The 24632-nt window shown below is 37.0% G+C and overlaps 1 protein-coding gene across 9 annotated transcripts in view; it reads right to left on the reverse strand.

Annotated features, from left to right (window-relative positions):
• MRTFB (myocardin related transcription factor B) overlaps positions 1-24632 on the reverse strand; it is a 209386-nt gene that overhangs the window by 139625 nt on the left and 45129 nt on the right. The window lies entirely within an intron of this gene.

Consider the following 24632-nt stretch of genomic DNA (forward strand, 5'->3'; position numbering starts at 1 on the left):
TTTGAAAGATCTATCTCAACTCCTACAAATCAAACAACTTTACACGAAGTCAACATTCCCAGCAACCAGCAATGTTTCAGATAATGAATCCTCTGTCAGCCTCGGTCTCAGAGTGAGAACAGAGAACAAAACTTTCAGCCAACCCACAATGGACATACAGTTCACAACAAAGAGACAAAACTTTATGTTAAGCCACTGAGATTTGGGGTTGTTTACTATCACAGCATAACCTGCCCATTCTGACTGATACAGAAATTAGTAACAGAAATACCAAAGACACAGTAAAAACCCTAAATATGTGACATTGGCTTATGTGGGGATGAGCAGTGGGCAATAAGAAAACTGTTATGGAAAGTTGAAAGCTAAAAGGATGGTGGTCCGTATTATGTGACGGCAAAGCGTCTGATAGGCTGCCTGCTTAGCAGCATCCCACATCACAGTGTGTTTATCCATTCACCTACTGATGGACATTTGAGTTGTTTTCAGCTTTTGACTATTACAAATAAAGAAGCTATGAACATTCTTGCATGAGTATTTATATGTATATATGCTTCCACTTCTCTTGGGTAAATACCTAGGAGTGAAGTGGTTGGATTGTTTGGCAGCTGCATGCATAAATTTTAAAGAAACTAACAAACTATCCTCTAAAATGGCTGTGCCCTTGTGCTCTCCTACCAGCAGTGAATGAGAATTCTACTTGTTCTACAACCTTGCCAACACTTGATTACGGTCAATTTTTAAAATGTTAGTTATTTTAATGGGTGTGTAGTGATATCTCATGGTTTTATGTATGTATGTATGTATGTATTTATTTATTTTGGGCTGCACTGGGTCCTCGTTGCTGTGCACAGGCTTTCTCTAGTTGCGGCGAGCGGGGGGTACTCCTCGTTGCAGTGAGCCGGTCTCTCATCACAGTGGCTTCTCTTTGTTGCAGAGCATGGGCTCTAGGCGCACGGGCTTCAGTAGTTATGGCATGCAGGCTCAGTAGTTGTGGCACACGGGCTTAGCTGCTCTGCAGCATGTGGGATCTTCCCGGACCAGGGCTCGAATCCGTGTCCCCTGCATTGGCAGGCGGATTCCTAACCACTGCACCACCAGGGAAGTCCCGATATCTGGTTTTAATTTGCATTTCCCTAACGATGTTGAGCATGTTTTAATGTGCTTATTTGCCATTTGTATATCTTCTTCGGCTAATATCTGATCAAATATTTTGTTGATTTTTTTAAATAGGTGGTTTATTTTCTTATTATTGTTTTGAGAGTTCCTTACATATTCTGGACAAAAGTTCTTTATCAGATGTGTGATTTGTAAACACAGGCATTCCTTGTTTTATTGTGCTTCACTTTATTGCACTTCACAGATACTGCATTTTTTAAAAATTGAAGGTTGTGGCAACCCTGCGTTGTTCAAGGTTATTGGCACCATTTTTCCAATAGCATATGCTCATTTCTTGGCTCTGCATAATTCTTGAAACATTTCAACTTTTTCATCATTATTAAATTTGTTACGGTGATCTATGATCAGTGATCTTTGATGTTACTGTTGTAACTGTTTGGGGGTGCCATAAACCACGCCCATATAAGATAACCAACTTCACTGATAAATGTTGCGTGTTCTGACTGCTCTACCAACCGGCCATTGCCTGTCTCCTCCTTCTCCTTCGGCCTCCCTATTCCCTAGGACAGAACAATATTGAAATTAGGCCAATTAATAACCCTACGATGGCTCCTAACCCTACAAGTGAAAGGAAGAGTCACACTCTTTCACTTCAAATCAAAAGTTAGATATGATCAAGCTTAGTGAGGAAGGCCGAAAGCCGAGACAGGCTGAAAGTGAGGCCTCTCAGCCAAAGTTAGCTTAGTTGAGAAAGCAAAGGAAAAGCTCTTGAAGGAAATTAAAAATGCTACTCCGGTGAGCACATGAATGATAAGAAAGCAAAACAGCCTTATTGCTGATATGGAAAAAGTTTTAGTGGTCTGGATAGAAGATCAAACCAGTCACAACATTTCTTTAAGCCAGAGACTAAGTCAGAGCAAGGCCCTAACTCTCTTCAATTCTATGAAGGCTATGAGAGGTAAAGAGGCTGCAGAAGAAAAGTCTGATGTTAGCAGAGGTTGGTTCATGAGATTTACGAAAAGAAGCCATCTCCACAACATAAAAGTGCAAGGTGAAGCAGCAAGTGCTGATGTAGAAGCTGTAGCAAGTTATCCAGAAGATCTAGCTAAGATAATTAATGAAAGTGGCTACAATGAATAACAAATTTTCAGTGTAGACAAAACAGCCTTATATTGGGAGGATACTTTCATAGCTAGAGACTTTCATAGCCAGAGAGAATAAGTCAAATTCCTGGCTTCAAAGCTTCAAAGGACAGGCTGACTCTCTGGTTAGGGACTAATGCAGCTGGTGACTTTAAGTTGAAGCCAGTGCTCATTCACTACTCTGAAAATCCTAGCGCCCTTAAGAATGATGCTAAATCTACTCTGCCTGTGCCCTATAAATGGAACAAAAAGGCCTAGATGATAGTAATCTATTTACAACATGGTTTATTGAATATTTTAAGCCCACTGTTGAGACCTACTGCTCAGAAAAAGATTGCTTTCAGAATATTACTGCTCATTGACAGGGTACCTGGGTCACCTTAGAGCTCTCATGGAGATTTACAATAAGATTCATGTTGTTTTCATGCCTGCTAACACAACATCCATTCTGCAGCCCATGGATCAAGAAGTAATTTCAACTTTCCAGTCTTACTATTTAAGAAATAACATGTTGTAAGTCTATAGCTGCCATACATAGTGATTCTTTCAATGGATCTGGACAAATAGTAAATCGAAAACCTCCTGGAAAAGGATTCACCATTCTAGATGCCATTAAGAACATTTGCGATTCATGAGAAGTCGAAGTATCAACATTAAAAGGAATGTGGAAGAAGTTGATCCCAACACTCATAGATGACTTTGAGGGGTTCAAGACTTCAGCAGAAGAAGTAACTGCAGATGTGGTGCAAAGAGCACGAGAACTAGAATTGGAAGTGGAGCCTGAAGATGTGACTGAATTGCTGCAATCTCATGATAAAGGAGTTGCTTCTTTTGAATGGTTTCTTGAGATAGAATTTAATCCTGGTGACGATGTTGTGAAAATTGTTGAAATGACAACAAAAAATTTACTTTATTTACATAAACTTAGTTGGTAAAGCAGTGGCAGGATTTGAGAGGACTGAATCCAATTTTGAAAGTTTTCCTGAGTAAAATGTTAACAGCAATGTGTGCTATAGAGAAATTGTTCATGAAAGGAAGAGTCATTTGATGCAGCAAACTTCACTGTTGTCTTATTTTAAGAAATTGCCACAGCCACCCACATCCTGATCAGTCAGCAGCCATGAACACTGAGGCAAGACCCTCCACCAGCAAAAAGATTACAACTCACTGAAGACTCAGATGATGGTTAGCATTTTTTAGCAGTATTTTGAATTAAGATACATAAATTGTTTTTTAGGCATAATGCTATTGCACACGTAATGGACTACAGTATGGTGTAAACATCACTTTTATATGCCCTGGGAAACCCCAAAATTTGTGTGACTTGCTTTATTGTGAAATTTGCTTTACTGCAGTGGTCTGGAACCAAACCTGCAATTATCTTTGAGGTATGCTTGGATTTTCTCCCGGTCTATGGTTTACCTTTTTGTGTTCTTAATAGTGTTTTTTAAAGAGCAGATGTTTTTAATTTGAGGAAGTCCAATTTATCCATTTTTTCTTTTATGGATCATGCTTTTAGTGTTGTAGCTAAGAAATCTTTGATTAACCCAAGGTCACAGAGATGATCTCCTATGGGTTTTTTTAGATATTTTATAGCTTAATATTTTACATTTAAGTCTATGATCCACTTTGAGTTAATTTTTGTATCTGCTGCGAGATACGAATCAAAGTTTTCTGTTTTCTGCATAAAGATATCTGATTGTTCCAGCACCATTTGTTGAAAAGGTTATCTTTTCTCCACTAATTTGTCTTTGCACCTCTGTTGCAAGCCAGCTGACCATGTATATGTGGATCTATTTATTGACTCTTTATATAGTACCCAGAAAGGAGAGAACCACAAAGGAGGAGACTCTAAATTCTGTGTATAAACTCTGCCCAAGTCTCTGGCTGACCCCTAAACTATGCACATGCAGGACAGGTTCCCAACTCCTTTTATTAAAGCAAAAATAACAGAACTGAGATCTAAGCTGCTGCTCACCATTGGAAAGACAGAGTTTGCAAAGGTGAGTTCAGCAAAGTTAACTGCCTGCTAAAATAAAATAATACTCTAAGAGGGAAACTTACAGAGTCCAAATCTCCACAACTGTCCCTCCAGAATTCCATATCCAACAAAAATACCCTTTAATAATGAAGGCAAAATTGTCACCAGCAGACACACACTACAAGAAATGCTAAAAGAATTTCTTCAGGCTGAAGGAAAGTAATGCCACATATTACTTGGGTCTCAGTAATAAAAAGCATCAGAAATGGTAAACATGTAGATAAATACCAAAGACTAGTTCTTCCTCTTGATTTCTTTAACATTACCATTCCAAGTAAAAATTATAGCACCGTGTTATGGGGTTTATAATGTATGTAGATGTAATATATATGACAATTATAGCATAAAGGATGGGGGAGGGGTAAGCGTATTACAACATTCTTATAAATACTTCTATACATTATAAAGAAGTTGTACCATTTTAACTTGAAGTAGACTGAGAAATTAAGGTTGTACATTGTAATTCCTAGAACAACCATTTAAAAAAAGACATAGTTTTAGCTAAAAAGCCAATAGGGGTATTAAAAAGGAATTCTAAAAATACTTATTCAACTTAAAAAGAAGGAATAGAGAAACAAAAAAGAGATGGGACAAGCAAAAGCAAACAGTAAAATAGTAGACCTAAATCCAACCTTATCAATAATGATATTAAATGTAAATGGACTAAACATTATGATTAAAAGAAAGATTGACAGGATGGATTTTTCAAAGTCTAAAAATGTATGTCTATAAGTGACATGCTTTAAATATGAAGACATAAATAGGATGGAAATAAATAGATAGAAAAAGACGGGTCACACAACAAGATGCCCAACAAGGCTGGAATGACTACATTAACATCAATCAAAGTAGACCTCAAAGGATGTGTTAGGTAGGTGAATTTGCATGTAAAGTGACTTATTTTGCTATGAAATATTAAAATATGACTCTTATATTTTTTCAAAATTATGAATTTTCATTTCAAATTATTTATTCATATAAAATAAAATCTGTTAATAGCAAATTAATTCTAAGATACAAGTACCATAATGCCCTTTTAATGGCAAGATGTACAAACTCTGAACATTAGCGCTAATGATTTGGAAGATCCTTTAGGCATACAATTTAAAAATATTTTCATGCACTATTATCTGCACTTCATATCGAAGAATTTTTTTCAACCTATTATTCCTTGACATTATGCTCACCTCAAACTCCCACACATCTCTCCAAATTAAGAACATTATAAACTAAGAAAATCTTTATGAAATGTAGCAAAAGTGTTCAAAATTTTTAACTTAATATTCATGAACATTTTTAATGGAGTACATACAGACTCTTTCTATTCTGAAATTCTACTACCAAATTTGCAAGCTGTCATCTAATATCTACTTAAACGCTTGATAATTTTGTTTTGAAATTGAAATTCAACATCAAACATAAAGAAACACTTTCTGTCCAACAGTCTCTAATTGAGATGTTAAAGAAATGGCATTAGAATGAATTATTTCATTGGGTCATAATCTAGTTATGAAAGTAAAGCAATCATTCAGCTTTAATAATACAAACTGTGATAAAATATTAATTTGTCTAGAACTGACAGAATGAATGACTGTGGAGTTAATATCTGACACGTCCCAATAATATAACTTCACTTCAAAATGAAACTAATCCAACATTTATCCAACGCTAGGTCAAAGCACAGCACAACAGTAGTATAAGATCAACCTGGGATATGGCTTCTGCTCTCAAAAAACAAATCACTTCATTGTCAGATACTACACCAGAGACAGAGAAAATAACACAGGAAAAAACAAGAGGCATCACACTTTCATTTGTCCATCTATTGATTCACTTGTATCTTTTTTTCTCAATGGAGTCAAGATAGCACCAATAATGATCTTATATTTAAAAAGATGCTGGGCTAAGGTAGTTCCCAAATCAATGCTAACGTTTGTTTTGAACCAAGTGAAGTCCAAAGCCAAATCTCTTTCCACTGTACCTTACGGCTCGTAATGACTAATTCGTGTGAAATATTAATAAGTAAAGTAGTATATAGTCATTGCTATATAAAAGAAATGCTAAAAAATAAAGGAGTTCAAAGAATATCAATATCAAACTTAAGAAGTTTAATATATAATCAGCCAAATGCAGACAGGTAGAATATCCAAATACACTCAACAAAAAATGTTTTAGCAACAGCAAAACTGTTGTCCCTGCCCTTAAAGCTCCCCTGAATTACAAATATTAGGGAAATGCCTGGCTAACAGCCCGCAAAAATTTATTTACATTCAAACAAGATAAAACTTGGATCAAGAAGTTCAAAGACAAAGCTGACCACACACAAAAAGTAATCTCTGCATTACAAGAGTATTTACTATTAAGTCCCATGATCAAACAAACTGAAAATTTTACTTCAACCACACTTTTGAGAAACAGAACATTTTGTCATTGGGTTGGGTAAATTAGTGATATCAACCTTAATTGATTATTTTATGCTATCAATTCTCCCTTCAAAGCTCCTGGTGGCAGTTTGTTAAACATAATGTTAGAGCTCAAGATTTATTTATGAATATAAGGACAACACTCCTGTCAACTGTATATGCAAAGATGTTTTCTAAATATTATACATCTGTTTCTGTACTGTGTTCTAAATAAAATTTCTTAATGGTATCAAGAATTCAGGATCAAGTCTGTTTACATTTTTGTATAAGTAACATTCTCCTCCCAGTTTTATAACTGGGGAAAAAAAAAAACAATCACAAAAAGGAACACTTCATCCAATTTGTCCATATTCACTCGTAACAATTAGGATGGAACCAGAAAATCAGAGTTCTAAAAGCACATGTTTCTACACAAATATTATTTTACTACGTACTGTTTTCATTAACTATTATTATTAATGAAAAGTATTTTTGTTCCCCTATCTTTTCTAATTTAACTCCTGTTTTTGATTACTTGAATGTACTTATATGTTCAAAGACTATGGAAGTTCACAGAATAACAGAACATTTTAGCTGAAAGGTATCTTAGAATCTATGCCTAGTAGGTGCTTCTCAACCCTCCTCACAATATGATAATCATTTGAAGAACTTAAAAAAATTCCTAATGGGTAGGGGTAAAGGAGAATCTCTCCATAGATTTTGATACAGTTACTTGAAAAGAGTGATTCTAATGTGTAGCCAGTGCTGAGAATCACTGACCTAGTGGAACCCCCTTATTTTATAGAGAGGATAAATCATTTGCCCAATGAGTGAGAACAGAGGTCAGAACCAAATTATTATAGCATGTGTGAAAACAACAGAATATAAGTAGGTACAAAGTGCTGTGGAAACCAAAAGAATTAAATGTCTAATTGTATTTGGGTAAGTTAGGAAAGTCTCCCAGAACGAAAAGGACTTTGCAGACACAGAAGTTTTTCTCATTAGTAAAAGTACAGTGGCATGAACAGCTATCATCCAATAGCAGAAAGTCTGATGGGGCCAGTGTAGAAAGAGCATAACATGGAGAAGCAGAAGACAAGGCTGGTGCAGTGAGTTAAAGCACGATTGTGAAGAAATGTTAAGAAACAGTGATATGATCAGATTTGTATTTTAGAAAGATCATTCTGGCAGAGGTATGTTACTGATAAAAATCTCATGCTGAATAACCAATGTTGGCAAGGATGTGGAGAAAAGGGAACCCTCCTACACTGTTGCTGGGAATGTAAATTGGTGCAGCCACTATGGAAAACAGTATGGAGGTTCCTCAAAAAGCTAAAAGCAGAGCTACCATATGATCCAGCAATCCCACTCCTGGGTATATATCTGAAGAAAACAAAAACACTTATTTGAAAAGATACATGCACCCCAATGTTCATAGCGACACTATTTACCATAGCCATGGTATGGAAGCAACCTAAGGGTCCATCAACAGACAAATGGATAAAGATGCAGTATATATACACAATGGAATACTACTCAGCCACAAAAAAGAATGAAATAATGCCATTTCCAATAACATGGATGGACCTGGAGGGTATTATGCTTAGTGAAATAAGTCAGACAGAGAAAGACAAATGCTGTATGTTATCACTTATATGTGGAATCTAAAAAATAAAACAAACAAGTGAATGCAACAAAACTGAAATAGACTCACAGATACAGGTTACAAGCGGGGAGAAGGAAGAGGGGGAGGGACAAGATAGAGGTAGGGGATTAAAAGGTACAAACTATTCTGTATAAAATAAATTAGAAGGATATATTATACAGCATAGGGAATATAGCCAATATTTTATAATAACTATAAATGGAGTACAATCTATAAATATTTTGAATCACTATGTTGTACACCTGAAACTAATATTGTAAACCAACTATACCTCAATAAAAAAGTTAATAAATAAAATATGGTTACTGATTAGTCCAAGCTGTTATTGGGTTGGCTAAAAAGTTCCTTTGGTTTTTAAGTAAAAATAAAAGACACATTTTTCACTTTCACCAAGAACTTTATTGAACAACGTATTCACTGTTTTGTTCCACTACCTTTGGCCATTTTTCAGGCAACTTCGTAAATCCATCTTCCCAAAACTTTTTATCTTTTTGAGCAAAGAATTGTTCCAGGTGCCTTTTACAGCCTTCCAGGGAATTGCAATTTTTTCCATTAAGAGAATTTTGTAAAGACCGAAATAAATGGAAGTCCGAAGGTGCAGTGTCTGGTGAATACGGCGGATGAATCAGAACTTCCCAGCCAAGCTGCAGCAGTTTTTGCCCGGTCATCAAAGAAACATGCGGTCTCACATTATCCTGATGGAAGATTATGCGTTTTCTGTTGACTAATTCCAGACGCTTTTTGTCGAGTGCTGCTTTCAGTTGGTCTAAGTGGGAGCAGTACTTGTTGGAATTAATCGTTTGGTTTTCCGGAAGGAGCTCATAATTGAGGGCTCCCTTCCAACCCCACTATACACAACGTCACCTTCTTTGGATGAAGACCAGCCTTTGGTGTGGTTGGTGGTGGTTCATTTCGCTTGCCCCACGATCTCCTCTGTTCTAAATTGTTGTACAGTATACACTTTTAATCACCCGTCACAATTTGTTTTAAAAACAGAACGTTTTCATTACGTTTCAGCAGAGAATCACGTGCCGAAATACGGTAAAGGTTTTTTTCGCTTAACTTATGTGGAACCCAAACATCAAAGCGATTCACGTAACCAAGCTGGTGCAAATGATTTTCAACGCTTGATTTGGGTATTTTGAGTATGTCGGCTATCTCCCGCGTGGTATAACATTGCTCGTTCTCAATTAATTACTCAATTTGATTGCTATCAACTTCAACTGGTCTACTCGGCCATGGAGCATTGTCCAGCGAGAAATCTCCAGCACAAAACTTCGCAAACCACTTTTGACACGTTCGATCAGTCACAGTACCTTCTCCATACACTGCACAAATCTTTTTTTTGCGTTTCAGCTGCGTTTTTACCCTTCCTGAAATAATAAAGCATAATATGCCGAAACCGTTGTTTTTCTTCCATCTTCAATATTAAAATGGCTACACAAAAACCAATTTTGATAAGTTTTTTTTAAATGCGCGCTGATATGACAGCTGTCACAATACAATCTAAAAAAATTGTTTCAAATGAAGTTAAAGACAACTAAGCGCTACTAGAGCCATCTTGATGGAAAAAGAAACCGAATGAACTTTTTGGCCAAAACCATTTTAAAAAATTTCATGCTGAAAAGCTGACAGACTAAGTTAAGATAGTGGTAATGCAGAAAGGGGAATAAGTTCAGAAAATAATTCAGAGACAACATTTCAAGGCTTAATGACTGGCTCAGTTGAAAGGTAAAGGAGAATAAAGAATTGAAGGTGGCTGACTTGGGCAGCTGGAAAAGCTGGCAGGCAGGGATGAGTAGTGGGGAAGATGAGTGTTCACTGTGAGAGACTACAGGCCCCTCAGAGGGAGCTCTGAGAAAGGCTGTGGCTGACGGGACAGCTATTTGGTTTGAAGCAAATCACTTAACCTCTCAGGGATCTGGTTTCCTAATTCAAAAATATGGAAATGACAAATGAAAAGAAGAAAAGGGAAGAATATTTACTACATTTCTATGTACTCAGTTTGGCACTAAGTTTTTTACTCTATGCTTTCCTTACCTTTGCCCTAATGACCTCCCTGTGGGCAGGTATTACTCTCATTTCACAGATGAAAAAACCAAGACTTGGAAAGATTAAACAAAAGTGAGAGATTAGCGCAAAAGCCAGGATTCCAACTTCAGAGCCCGCAGTCCTTCTAAAATAATACATTTATGTGCCAAAGCTCAAATGAGTTGGAGCAAATGACTGGGAGGGACAGATGTTACTGGGGTAGGAGGAAGTGGTGCGGAGGGGAGAGGCAGCTGTGGAAGGCTCCGTGGGCACGACTCTTCACACACGCACTGGGGGCCCACGGCCCGCTCAGTCACACCTCCGTGTAAAGACCCTGTCCATTAGGCAGTTATGACGTATCAGTGCTGAACAGGAGCCAGCAGCACGCACCTGCTTCGGGGCAGATGAAGAAAACACTCTCCTCTTACTGCTCCCCTTGAGCAAACACACAAGGTGTAGCTGGAATTAAACTCCAGATTGGAAGAAGATGAAATCTAAAATTGTAGATGTACTGCACATAAACAGGACACGTTTTTGACATCAGGTTATAATTCTTTCAAATAAACAACTTCTAAGCAGGGTTTTTATTTGTAGCGGTTGGATTTTTATGTGTAGCCATTAAATACATAGCCGAAATGTACTATAAATATACAGAACACTGACAATACACTACATAGAAGTTATATAACTGCTCTTCTGTGCTTGAAGTGGCTGTTATAGCTCTAAACATGCCAATGTGATCATTTTTTTTTAACTTGCTTACTGCAGACATGTTTCAAACGAACATAACATGGAGCAAAATGCATACCTAACACTCCACAGTGAGACATTCTGAAGTATTGTAACTAACATTTACGTAAAGAATGTTTCTGAAATATTCATTGTAATCCATCTATAAATAAAAATTTGAATTAGCAAAAGTTTAAAACACATGTGGTTTTAAAATTACTATCTAAAAAAAGAAACAAAGAACTAGAAAATTTTATTTGTTTCCCAAGTAAAACACCCAAAACCCAAGTCTTTTTAGCTTGAACAGTTGCATTTTCCAAGTTTATTCAAAATGAGTGATTCTCAAAGAATAATAATTGATTGGAGGATTAATTTTAAGCTGAGATGATTTCCATATTTATCAAATACTAGGTTAAAAACAAACTCTAGTTTTGTTGAACCATAAATTAGCCTTTGATCTAAATGCTAAGAAGTAAATATTTATAAACAGATTAAACAAATGTTTACTTAACAGAAAAAAAATATACTGTACTCCTATTTCTGAGTTCTCTAAGGCAGGGAGAGGAGGTAGAAGGGAAAAGGAGGAAGGGAAGAAGGAAAGAGAAAAACAGAGAAAGAAAGGGGAAGAGAAAGGGCCACTAAAAGGAGGGCAGTCTCTTCTTGCTGTTTTCTAGCTCTTTACACTTCTTGGTAGTAGAAATCAGTAAATTTGAATTTAAATTTAAACAAAGTATTGTAAAATGCATGAAGAAAGATGAAGTTTAATTTACTTGTCCAAGCTATCTTGACTAGTTAAGTAGCAGAGCTGGGACCATGAGTCCTCCTCTGTATGAGTCCCCCTAATTTATAATCTCGTTCTTTGGTTCCTAATTAATCCGAAGAGAAACTTTCTTGTCTGAGGCGACCACGCCAGATAGTAAATTGGTAAACTGAAAAACTTAGTTAATAGAGGAGCCATTACAACTGATACACATAAATCTTAAGACATTTTCTTTTAAGTTAGAACGCAGAAATGTCCATGTGTTTGCCAGTATTCCAACACAGGGTCAAGGCCATCTCTTTGCAGATGTGTCAGCTCTCTGGCACAAACCACCACTATCTATGACTCCTAGTTTCCATTTCTTTAAAGTAGAAAAAAAAATTAAAGGATTTTGAGCACAGCGTGTGTCTATATTTTTACAATTCTGAACCCAATTTATTTAGTTTCTCGCCCACACCCAATCCAATAGTATTAAGTAACATGGCTTTGTGGTCCCAGACACTTAACATTTTTGCATTCATAGTTAATCAGTTTACATAATATTTAGTTAAACTGCGTAATTATGATTACTATTACTACTGGCATAAACATATTTAGGAATAAACACAGCTGACTTTTGGTTAGCACATAACTTAGTGAGAGCAGAAATGCATCACCACACTTCAGGGTCACCTCCTCATCACGCCCATTCAGTGTGTCCTGGGACAAAGGGGTTGGAGAAGGCTGGTCATCCCCTCAAGCCGAACAAGTTTAGGATGGATAACACAGGTTCCACCCCGAAACATTTTAAAATTGACGTTGATGCCAAGGGCACTTCAAATTGGAAACTTGATCTTTTTAAGTTTTCTGGAGTCTGTTAATACAAATTACTTCATAGATATTATCTCATTACTGTCTAACTTCATGCAAAATGCGTTAATATTGTACTCTGAGACAACAGAGTACATACCAAATAAATGTTAATATTCAGAGTTTTATAACAGTACTCTAGCAGATAGTACAATTATACATAAGTTTCTAATGCCGTTAGTTAAATACGAAACAATCTATTCTCAGTATATCACAGTCCTTTCAAAATACTTGTGAATTCTTCTCTCCATTAAACGCACTTTGGCATACACCATAAAACAGCAATTTCAATCAGCTGTGAAACAACAGTGTGGATAAGTGTTTTTGTTAATTGAGATATAATTCACATACCATAAAATTCACCATTTTAATGTGTACAATTCAGTAATTTTTAGTACAGTCACAAGGTATGCAACCATCACTATCTAATTCCAGAACATTTCATCATATCTAAAAGAAATCCCACCCCCATTAGTAGTCACTTCCCAGCCAGGAAGTGACTACCCACCCCCAGCCCTTGGTACCACTAACCTACCTTCTTGTCTCTATGTATTTGCCTATTCTAGACATTTCATTTAAATAGTTTTACTTCCTTTCTAATCTGGATGACTTTTATTTCTTTTCTTGCATTATTTCCCTGGCTAGACACTCTGTACAATGCTGAATAGAAGTGGCAAGAGTGGATATCCTTTCTTGTTTCTAATCCAAGTGGGAAAGCTTTCAGTCTTTTACCATTAGTATGATGCTAGCTGTAGGTGTTTCACAGATGCCTTTTATCAGGCTGGGAAAGTTCTCTTTTATTCCTAATGTTTTGGGTGATTTTATCACAAAAGGGTGTTGGGTTTTGTCAAATGTTTTTTCTGTATTCATTGAGATAATTGTGGGTTTCCCCCCTCTTTATTCTGCTTATAGTATATATTACATTAATTGATTTTTAGATGTTAAATCAATTTTGCATTCTTGTGATAAATCCTACTTGGCCATGGTATATAATCCTTTTTATAAGCTGCTGGATTTGGGTTGCTAGTGTTTTGTTGAAGATTTTTACATTATATTTACAAGGTATAGTCTAATTTTCTTTTCATGTGCTGTCTTTAACTGGTTTTGGTATCAATGTAATACTGGCCTCAAAGAATGAGTTGAATGTTTCCTTGTCTTCTATTTTTTGGAGGAGTTTACAAAGAATTGGAGTTAATTCTCTTTAAATTGGTGGAGCCATCTGGTTCTGGGCTTTTCTTTTTGGGAAGTTGTATGATTACTCATTCAATTTCTTTGCTATAGGTCTATTTCAGATTTTCTGATTCTTCTTGAGTCAGTTTTGGTAGTTTGCATCTTTCTAGAAATTGGTCCATTTCATCTGGGTTGTCTAATTTGTTGACATGCAACTGTTCATAGTATCCCCATATAATTCTTTTTATTTCTGTAACATTAGTAGTAATATACCCACTTTCATTCCTGATTTTGGTAATTTGAATCATTTCTCTTTTTTTCTTAGTCTAACTAAAGCTTTGTCCCCTTTTTTTTAATCTATTAAAAAACCTACTTTTGGTTTCATTGATTTTCTCTGTTTTCTTTATTATTTAGTTCTGCTCTAATCTTCATTATTTCCTTCCTTCTGCTTGCCTTGGGTTTAGTTTGTTCTTCTTTTCTAGCTTTGTTAAGGTGGCAAGTTAGGTTATTGATTTCAGTTTTTTGGAGAAGATATTCTTAAAGTTCCAAACTTTTCACAAGGTGATATAATATACATCTTAATGCACAGTATCCACATTATCCTTACAATGTGTGGTGTTCACAAATTTCAAAAAGCACTTATTATTATGTTCAAACTAGTTAAGCTTAAATGTTCACAGAAGGATTTCTACAACACCAGAGTATAAGAGGATGAAAATCGCTTCAGATATCAGAACCACCATACCCTGTGCACACCTCGCCGCCTTCTGAACATACCCAATGATGAAAATGTCTCATTCCTCCACAGGCAGTCCTTTTCATCTCAGAGAATTCTACCACAACGCCCTTCCCCACACTGAAAGGAAACCATCACTGCAGTAGGCTGTAGTTTCAAGAAGAAGACATGACACTATCTTCAACTCTACATATTCTTCTTACAATGTGACTTCAGCATTCTTCTCATCAAAAGGTGGGGACTAAGCTGTCTCTGTTTGAATTTGTGCTAGTCTGTGCTACAGGGTAAGGGATGTTATATGACTTACAAGATTAGGTCATAATAGGTCTGCCTAGGTCTCTTGGAATGTTCATCTTTGGAGCTGCTGAGATGCCACATAAGCCATCTGACTGCCCTGAGGCTGCTATACGGTGAGGAAACCAAAACTAGCCCATGACTAAGGTGAAGTGAAGAGACAGACAGAGATGCCCACTCAATCACCAGCTACTTCAGCCACCTTCCCTTGCTGTTGCAGTTTCAGCCACTGTCTGACTGCAACCAAAACAGAGACCAAGCCAGAACTGCCCAGCTGAACCCTCCTCAAATCCCTGATCCACAGAGGTCATAGAAGATAATAAGTAATTGTTGTGAGTTCAGCCACTAAGTTTTGGGGTGATGTGCTACACAACAACAGTAACTGGAATATTGACTCTAGGCAACATGTACTCCTTAATCCCAGAGTCTACACCTGGGATCATGAAGACTAAGTCCAATTAATTTTTCAATACTGGAAATACTAAAAAAAATCATAGTTGATTCTCAGTCTTCTGTGAGAGTATTAAATCATTTGACAATTTTATATTTTAAATCATGGTTTCACTTTTCACAATTCTGGTCATACTAGCCTGAATTAGTTAAAAGACAGTTTATCTACATTTTCTTTTTTTTTTTTTTTTTTGCGGTACGCGGGCCTCTCACTGTTGTGGCCTCTCCCGTCACGGAGCACAGGCTCTGGACGCGCAGGCTCAGCGGCCATGGCTCACGGGCCCAGCCGCTCTGCGGCATGTGGGATCTTCCCGGACCGGGGCACGAACCCATGTCCCCTGCATCGGCAGGCAGACTCTCAACCACTGCGCCACCAGGGAAGTCCTATCTACATTTTCTTAATCATGAGACCCAGAACTATATCCAGTCCTCCAATGACAGTATACATGAACTGTTGAGAAATGTAGGAACACTATGTCACTCACTGGCGAGGCTTTTATTAATTTGGTGTGAGTTCATATGTATAAACTTTGAATAAAATCCTTTTCCACAGGAAATGGTATAGTACAGGATATCAGTTAAGAGTTAAGGTTTTGGAGTTAGACAAATATGGAGACAAAGTTCAGCACTATCACTAAGAAGCTTTATGACCTTCAGTAAAGTGTATAACCTCAATAAAGCTTAATTCTTCATTTATAAATTGGGGTCACAGTACCCAACTCATGGGATTATGACAAAGGTTAAACGTAAGCACACAAGTAGCTACTGTTATAATGGTTTCTCCAATCACAATGCTCCTCATCCTCTTCCTGTTGAACTGATTTTTTGTTTGTTTTGATCCAAGGTCAGGGCCTCATATTTATCTCTATTAAAGTAGCTCTTATTATATACAGCCCATTGCTTCTCACTTATGATCTTTTACACAAATAACCGTTTATAGAAGATGTAGTGGAAGAAAAAACCCCATTAACAATAGCAACAAAAAGATAAAATATCTAGAAATAAATGTAACTGGGAATGTATAAAATCTTTATAAGGAAAATGTTAAAACATGACTGAAGAACTCCAGAGAAGACTTGAAGAACTAGAGTGTATTATATTACTGGATAGGAAGACTCAGCATCATAAAGATGTCTGTGCTGCCTAATTCAACTTATAAAATTTAAATGATTGAAATAAAAATACAAAAAAGGTTATTTTTCCTTTGGAAGTGGGATGGGGAACCTAGACAAGTTAATTTTAAAGCCCTTATGGAAAAGAAAAAAACAAAACAAAACAAGCAGAAGTTGTCTGAAAAACCAATGAAAAAGAGGAGAGAGTGCTACTAGACCTAGCACATATTAAAATATATTACAATACCTCAATGATTAAAACAGTATGATATTAGTATACGAAGTGAGAGACAGGAAAACATATGATACAGAAGAGAATGTCTAAAAATTAGATACATATATGCATATAGATACATATATGCATAGAAATTTAGTATATAATAAAGTTGGAATTGCAAATTAGAGTTAAAAACATGGACTTTTTGAAGAAAGGTACTAGGATAACTGAGTAGCCATTTGGGGGAAAAAAAGTTAGAACCAAACCTAACATAGTTCAGCAGGATAAATGGCTCATGAATCAGAGATTTAAAGGTTAAAATATGAGACAAAAAAGGTTACAGAAGAAAATATGGGAAGTCCTCCATAGCCTTGGAGTGGGGAAAACCTTTCCATCACTCCAACTCCTGAAGCCATAAAAAAAGATGGATAGGGGCTTCCCTGGTGGCGCAGTGGTTGAGAGTCCGCCTGCCGGTGCAGGGTACACGGGTTCGTGCCCCGGTCCGGGAAGATCCCACATGCTGCGGAGTGGATGGGCCCGTGAGCCATGGCCGCTGGGCCTGCGCGTCCGGAGCCTGTGCTCCGCAACGGGAGAGGCCACAACAGTGAGAGGCCCGCGTAATGCAAAAAAAAAAAAAAAAAGATGGATAAATTATATAATTATATATGCATATGTACTTATATGTATATTCATATAAACTTTACATGCCAAGAAAACCATAAACAAGATGAAAAATGACTTACCAGGAAGTCTGTATTTACAACTTACAATACACAGAAATAAGCCCCTACAAACAGAAAAGGAAAAGATCGACAATCGAGATTTTTAAATGAGCAAAGGATATGAATAAAGCTCAGAGAAAAGGAATGTTCTTTTAAAATATGACAAGATGCCCAACCCTCCTCACGAAGAAAGAAATGTTAAAACTACCACGAGAAACCGATTTCATTTAGATTGGCAAAATTCTGAAAGTTTAATAACACCGATTGGCAAGACTGGGCCTTACCTCATCATAAATTAGAGGAATATAAAATGGTACAACCTTTACGGATAAAAATTTGTCAACATCTATTAAAATTACAAATGCACTAACTCCTTGACCTAGCAATTTATCATCTGGGAATTTACATGTTCAAAATGAAACTGTAGGTGGGACTTCTAGAATGGCAGAGAAAAGAGCTCAGCAAATCCTGTCTCTAACGGCAATGATAAAACAAGACAAAATTGCCAAAAACAACGTTTTCAAAACTCCAGAAACTGATGAAAGGCATATACCAAACGGAGAAACATTTATTCAATAAAAAAACTACTGAACCTTCATTAAAAAAAAATATTCTGTGGCATTTTGCAAATCACATCTATCTGGTAAGGAACTGACTGCATCCAGAATATAAAGGATTTAACATTCAAAATAAAAGACAAAAAATTTCCAATTTAAAAATGGGCAAAATATTTGAATAAGCATTTCACAAAAGATATACAAATGCCTGATAAACACATGAAAAGATGCTCAGTATCATCAATCACTAGGGAAAATGCAATTAAAACCACAATGAGATACCACTTGACACTAGAATGGCTACAGTAAAAAAGACAGACAATAAAAAATGTTGGCAAGGATGTGGATGGAGAAACAGGAACCTTCACACGGTGCTGGTGAGAATGTAAAATGATACAGCTACTTTGGAAAACCATTTCATTTGGTATTTCCTTAAAGTGTTAAATATAATTTTGCCATGATCCAGCAATTCCACTCCTCGTTATCTACCCAAGAGAAACGAAAACATAAAATCCACATAAAGATTTGTAAACAAACGTTTATAGCAGCATTATGCATAATAGCTCAAAACTATAAACAACTTAAATGTCGATTAATTAGTGAATGGATTAACAAAATGTGGTATATCCCAATGGAATATTATTCGGCCACCAAAAAAAAGGAAATACTGATATAACACAAATAAACCAAAAAACATTATGCTAAGTGGAAGAAGCCAGATGTCAAAGAACACATGTTGTATGATTCCATTTATATGAAATTTCCAGAAAAAACGAATCTGTAGAGGCAGAAAATAGATGAGTGGTTTTCCAGGGTTGGAGATGGGAATAGGGATTAACTGTAAATGGTCAAAGATTTCTTTTTGGTGTGATGAAATGTAAAATCAGATTGTAGTGATGGCTGCCCAACTCTGTAAATTTACCAAAAACCATTAAAGTTTACACTTTTAAATGAGTGAATCTTATGGTATGTAAATGATACCTCAATAAGGCTGCTTTCAAAAAGTATTGTAATCTGTGTGTGAATGCTTATAGGAGCTTTATTTATAATTGCCAAAAACTGGAAACAACCCAAACATCCTTCAATTTGAATGGAATAAAACACTGTGGTGCATGTGTATCACAGAACACCACTGAGCAATAACAGGGATGAGCCACTGACAACTGCAACAATTCAGGCAGAATCTCAGATGTGTTATGCTAAGTCAAAGAAGCCACCCTCAGAGGGCTTCAGCACAGGGACGCTGCAAGAAAGCCAAAGCTACCGGTACAGAGAATGGATCCCTGGCTGCCAGGAGTGGGGCTGATACCAAAGAGGAAGCCAAGGGAGTTTCAGGGGGATGGAACTGTTCTGTATTTTGACTGTGGGTGTGGTTACACGACCCTATATATTTGTCAAAAATCAGAACTGTATGTCGGAAACATTGACATATGTGTATATTAAAAATAAATTTAGTGATGTTGTATAAGATTATTCATTGCAGCATGATTTTTAATAGCAACCAATCAGAAACAACTCCAGTCAAGATCAATAGGAAACAGGTTAAATAAATTATTGTACATCCATACAATATAATACGACACAGTTGTAAGAAAGAATGAGAAGCTCTCCGGGTAATACTGATATGGAAAGATATCTGATTTATTGGTAAGTGAAACAGTGAATTAGAAAAAGAGAAAAAGAAGAATATAAACACATTCATTTTTGCTAAAAAGAAACTCTGAAGGAAGACACAAGAAAGCAGAAGAGCCGTTTTCAACTATGTGAGTGAGTGTGAATGGGGTGTGCAATGCGGTGGCTGCTGCCAGAGGTGAGAGTGATTTTTAGGATTGTTTTATTATTATCTTTGAACATGTGAATGTAAAAAGGAAACAAATCAAAACAAAAAGAATTTTTTGAATATTGTTCCATCCTCCAATATATACATACTCTCAACGCTGTGTCATCCGAAATTTGTTTGCCTTTTGTATATTCTTCTTAGTCAGTGATTAAAATATTGAATTGAAGAGAACTAGGGAAGTCCTTGCAATAAACTAATAAAAATCTTAAATTAATGTTAATCCATTACCACACACTATCCCGACTTCATGAGTTGCATGAAGCTCAACTGTGGGCGAGTTATTTAACTTCCCTAAACTTCTTTGTAAAATGGGTGTGAATGATATCTCCCTTGTGGGGTGCAAATTAAATGAGGCAATATATGTCAAGTGCTTGGAATCGTGCTTGGCACTGAGCAGGCGTTCAATAATTGCTCATTGCCTTCGTTTTTAGTTATGGTTGCTTCCTGGCTGATGCATTCATCTAACCGTCACAGCATTCAGCCCATATTTCATGAAAGACCTTGTCACACAAGACCTGTGGTGGTGAAAGCTTTCTTCTGTTTGCTGGGCTGCCTGGGTTCAAATTCCAGCTCTGAAATTTTCTAGCTGGTGGGCAAACCACTTAAACTTCCAAAGCCACAGGATCTTTAGTTTAAAATGGGGGTGGCAACGGTACTTATTTCACAGGATTAAAGGGAGAATTGAATGGAGTTGAGGTGCAGAGCTTTGAGCACATAGTAAGTAGTCAATAAATATTAGCAATTGGTACTATTATTTTGTCTACCACATTCCTGTTTCCCTACTATGTGAAATAACGTAAGAAATATTGCAATTATTATCTGAATTTCGTAAAAACTTCATGCTAAATCTCATTTCTAGCTTCTCTTGACTTTCTAATTATACTTCAAACTTCCAAATAAAGTTTATTCCTACCAACTCTTCTGACACACATACACACACAAACATTCTGATGAATAAATGATAATAGGGTTTTTAGATTTCCCTAACACAGGCATAATACAGGCTAGCTCTAAAAGTAACAGAGGTTGAAATCAATATTCATATTTTGTATTGTTTTCTCTAATATTTGAGATTTACCAGGCTTTGGATTTCTAGATACTTGGCAATATAACATGGCTATATATATACACCAATTTTTTTCTGAAAGAAAAAACAAAACAAAACTAGGTACCCACACTAATCTTGGTGATTACAAGAATTTCACAGAGTTGTTTTTTTTTTAAGTACCATCAGTAAAATAAAAGCTGTCTTCATACTTTTATTCCTTATAACACTGTTATCTCTTTAGCTGTTTCCTAAAGTAGCCAGAAGAGTTCAGGATTTAGAATTTAGTCCTTGAAAGTAATTGTTTAGGGCTACAATTTCTGTACTGGAAATGACTAAACCAATGCAGGGGAAGGAGCTTGGGTTTCTGTGTTCCGCAAGCCCTTTGTTTTTCAAGCAGCATTATTTTAATTATTTCCTATAAATATATCACTGTCCTTAAGAAAAATATTTTTCAGATAAAGATTAAAAATCTTTAATCATCACTTGGAACATCGCTTGGAAATGACCTCAGCACATTACAAAACTTCTAAAACAGATTTAGTGCATGAAAACCCATTTGCCAAATAAGAAAAGCAACTATTACACGGAATTTCATTAATCAAATTATTTTAAGAAGAAAAAGACTTAAGGGTTTTTATCAGATGAGCGGCAACAGAGTATTTTCAGAAAATTCCGGGAGATATGGTAAAAAAAACAAAACAACAACAATAAAAAACCTGCCATCTGGAGAGAACTGAGGTGTTAGCCAGAGAGGGATTCTGCTTACCCTCACCCACCCCTACTGCTGCCCTCACTCCTCTGAGGTTCCCTCTCCAAGCTGCCCCTATTGGCTGACATAACCATTCTTTCTTTGCCAGGCCAGGATTTCCATTAAACCTTGGGTAGGAATTAAGATTTCCTTTCGAATCCAAGAGAGACCTGGAACCCCAAGTATTTATCCCCAATGGATTCTGACCATGAAGCAAAGATGGCCTTTCTGGAAGGGCTGGGCAGAGGGTGTGCCAGATACGGCTATTACATACACCTGCCCCCAGGTAGAGGCAGCTGCCCTCGCCGACTTATCTGAGGTAGACAGCAGTGAGCAGACACCCCTGTTAGCACGACATACAGTCTCTTTCTTCTTAGCACGCTGCATGGTTAAAGACTGTCAACCTTAAATGGTCCTGGAGGCTGAAGGTAAGTGATTCTAGAGAGGTCTTTACCTGAACTGCTAAGGGGATTCCAGTAAGTACCAAAATACAAAACAAAAGGCAGATTTCTCAGTTTTGAACAACTCAAGCCCATGCACACCAGCAAAGTACTCAAAGAACACACAGGGGGGGAAAAAAAACAGGGAAAAGTGTAGTTATTTTAAAAATATTTATAGAGAAAAACTGAAAATAATCTATTGCCCATCAGTAGGTTAAATAAATATTGGTACATTCATTTCACTGAAATTATGCTATAACTGAAAATAAAAACCACATAGAGCTATACAAACTGAAAAGGGAAAATGTCTATGATATATATATATATATATATATATATAATTAAGTAGAAAAAAGTGGCTACTGAACAGAATGGATTATGTGTACAGATAACACATACACAGAGCAGTCAAGAGAAAGAATGGGGCAGGTAAGGAGAGTGGCATGTAGGCTGCAGCCAAGGGCAGGCAGGGAGAGTGTGTGTAAGGCAGGCTGAATGCCAAAGAAACAAAGAAGGTGAGAGGAGAAGAGATGGGGCAGGAGACAAAGAAAGAGAAGAAATGGGCAGGAGGCAAAGAGAGACCAAGTGATGCACAGGGACAGACATGGAAGTATACACTCAAAATGGCTATTACTCTGAGTGTCCCATACAGTGGCCACTAGCCACATGTGTCTATTTAAATTTAAAATCGTTAAAATTCAATAAAACTAAAAATTCAGTTCTGCAGTCACACCAGTCACATTTCAGGTGCTCAGCAGCCACATGTGATTCATGGCTACTGTGCTGGCAGCACAGGACAGAACGTTCCCATCACTGCACAAAGTTCTACTGGGTAGTGCTGTTCTATATATACGCTTTGGTATTGTGTAAATTTTTTTACAGTAAGTGTGTTGTACTTTTCTAGTCTGCGAAGAAAATAAAGATATTTCCACTTTGGGAAAAAAAACAGGTTTTGGGTTTTTTTCCCTCATTCTGTACCTCTTTTAATAGTTATTTTTCAAACACCACAGAAGCACCAGAGGTTTCATAAGGGCTTAATGACCTTTATTCTGCCAATTTTCTCCAAGTTGTTTGATTCTTACTAATTCAGTTCTACTTAACAAGAGTTCAGATGCCACCAAAAGAAGGAAGACAACGACATATATTTGGAACGTCGTGACACTGCTCTCGTTCTCTAAAATCTAAAAAGGTTATGTTACTCATTCTTAGTAGAAGCAAGCACAGTTGACAGAAACCCTCTGCAGTTTAGACAAACATTTTAAATTGAAGGTTTTCTTCAAAAGAATAATAGCACTTAAAAATAGTATTCATTTTTTTTCTGATTCAATTCAGTACAAAGTAGAGAAGAAAAAAAAAAAAACAGCCTAAAGCTTAAAAAAAAAAAAAGTGCCACTTTAACTGAAAAAGAGAATGGCAATGCTAAGAACCAGTTTTCAACTGAAGGCTGTAACATCAAAGTGGTGAATGTTCATAATAACCAGTTCCTCAGGGCTTTCTCATGTAATAGAAGTTTGAAGCATCTGGTGAGGTTTTAAGCAGGTAACATTTTAAAGAAAAGTTAATAGAAAGGTCTCCAGGAAAAAACATAAGGCACATGTACAAGTTTGTGGGGAATGCACAGGTAATACCATTTGGAGACCCTGAGTCCCCTCTGAAAAACCACTGACTGCTGCTGGAAGACTGCAGCCCCAGTCCCTGCTGGCATCCCCATCAGCATCCAGTAACCCACAGGGTCCCACGGCAGATCTAATCTGTGCCCTGAAAGTTCTCCTCAAAACCCTCCACAGATCACACCCACCTACTTTCCTAATGCAACCACCCACTAGCCTATCACCAGACCTTAAATTCCAATCATAACCATCTATTCAAGGTACTTACCACAGGGTCATGCATAATATATAAAGATATAAAGCCACAGTAATTAAGACAGTGTAGAAGTGACACATGGATAGACTATAGACCAGTGGAGCAGAGCCCATGCATAGTGAGCGATCTGGATACAAACAATCTGGATACAAAAGACAAAGCGGCAGAACAAACCAGTGGGGGTGAAGACAGACTCTGCAACCAGAGATGCTGGCCCGTGCAACTAGTTTATATTCACATGGAAAATTGTTCCCGATCTCATAGCCACACACAAATAAATTCCATGTGGATGAGACTTATGCTGAAGAGCAGAACTCTTCTTTTGGAAGAAAATATGGTAGGATCTCTTTATGACCCCAAAGTACTCAGAGTACAGAGGAATTTATTAAACATGGTATAAAAAGTACCAACCATAAATGAACAGACTAATAAGTATGACTTGATTAAAGTGTAAAACTTGTACACAACAAAGCACACCATAAAGAAAGTGGGAAGATAAGCCACTGGGAGAACATATTTGAAACGCAAAATATCAACTAAGGGCTTCCCTGGTGGCGCAGTGGTTGGGGGTCCGCCTGCCAATGCAGGGGACACGGGTTCGTGCCCTGGTCCAGGAGGATCCCACATGCCGCGGAGCAGCTGGGCCCGTGAGCCATGGCCGCTGAGCCTGCGCATCGGGAGCCTGTGCTCCGCAAC

This window comes from Mesoplodon bidens (assembly GCF_964165515.1).
Source record: "Mesoplodon bidens genome assembly, chromosome: 15".
In the NCBI taxonomy this organism is placed as follows: Eukaryota; Metazoa; Chordata; class Mammalia; order Artiodactyla; family Ziphiidae; genus Mesoplodon; species Mesoplodon bidens.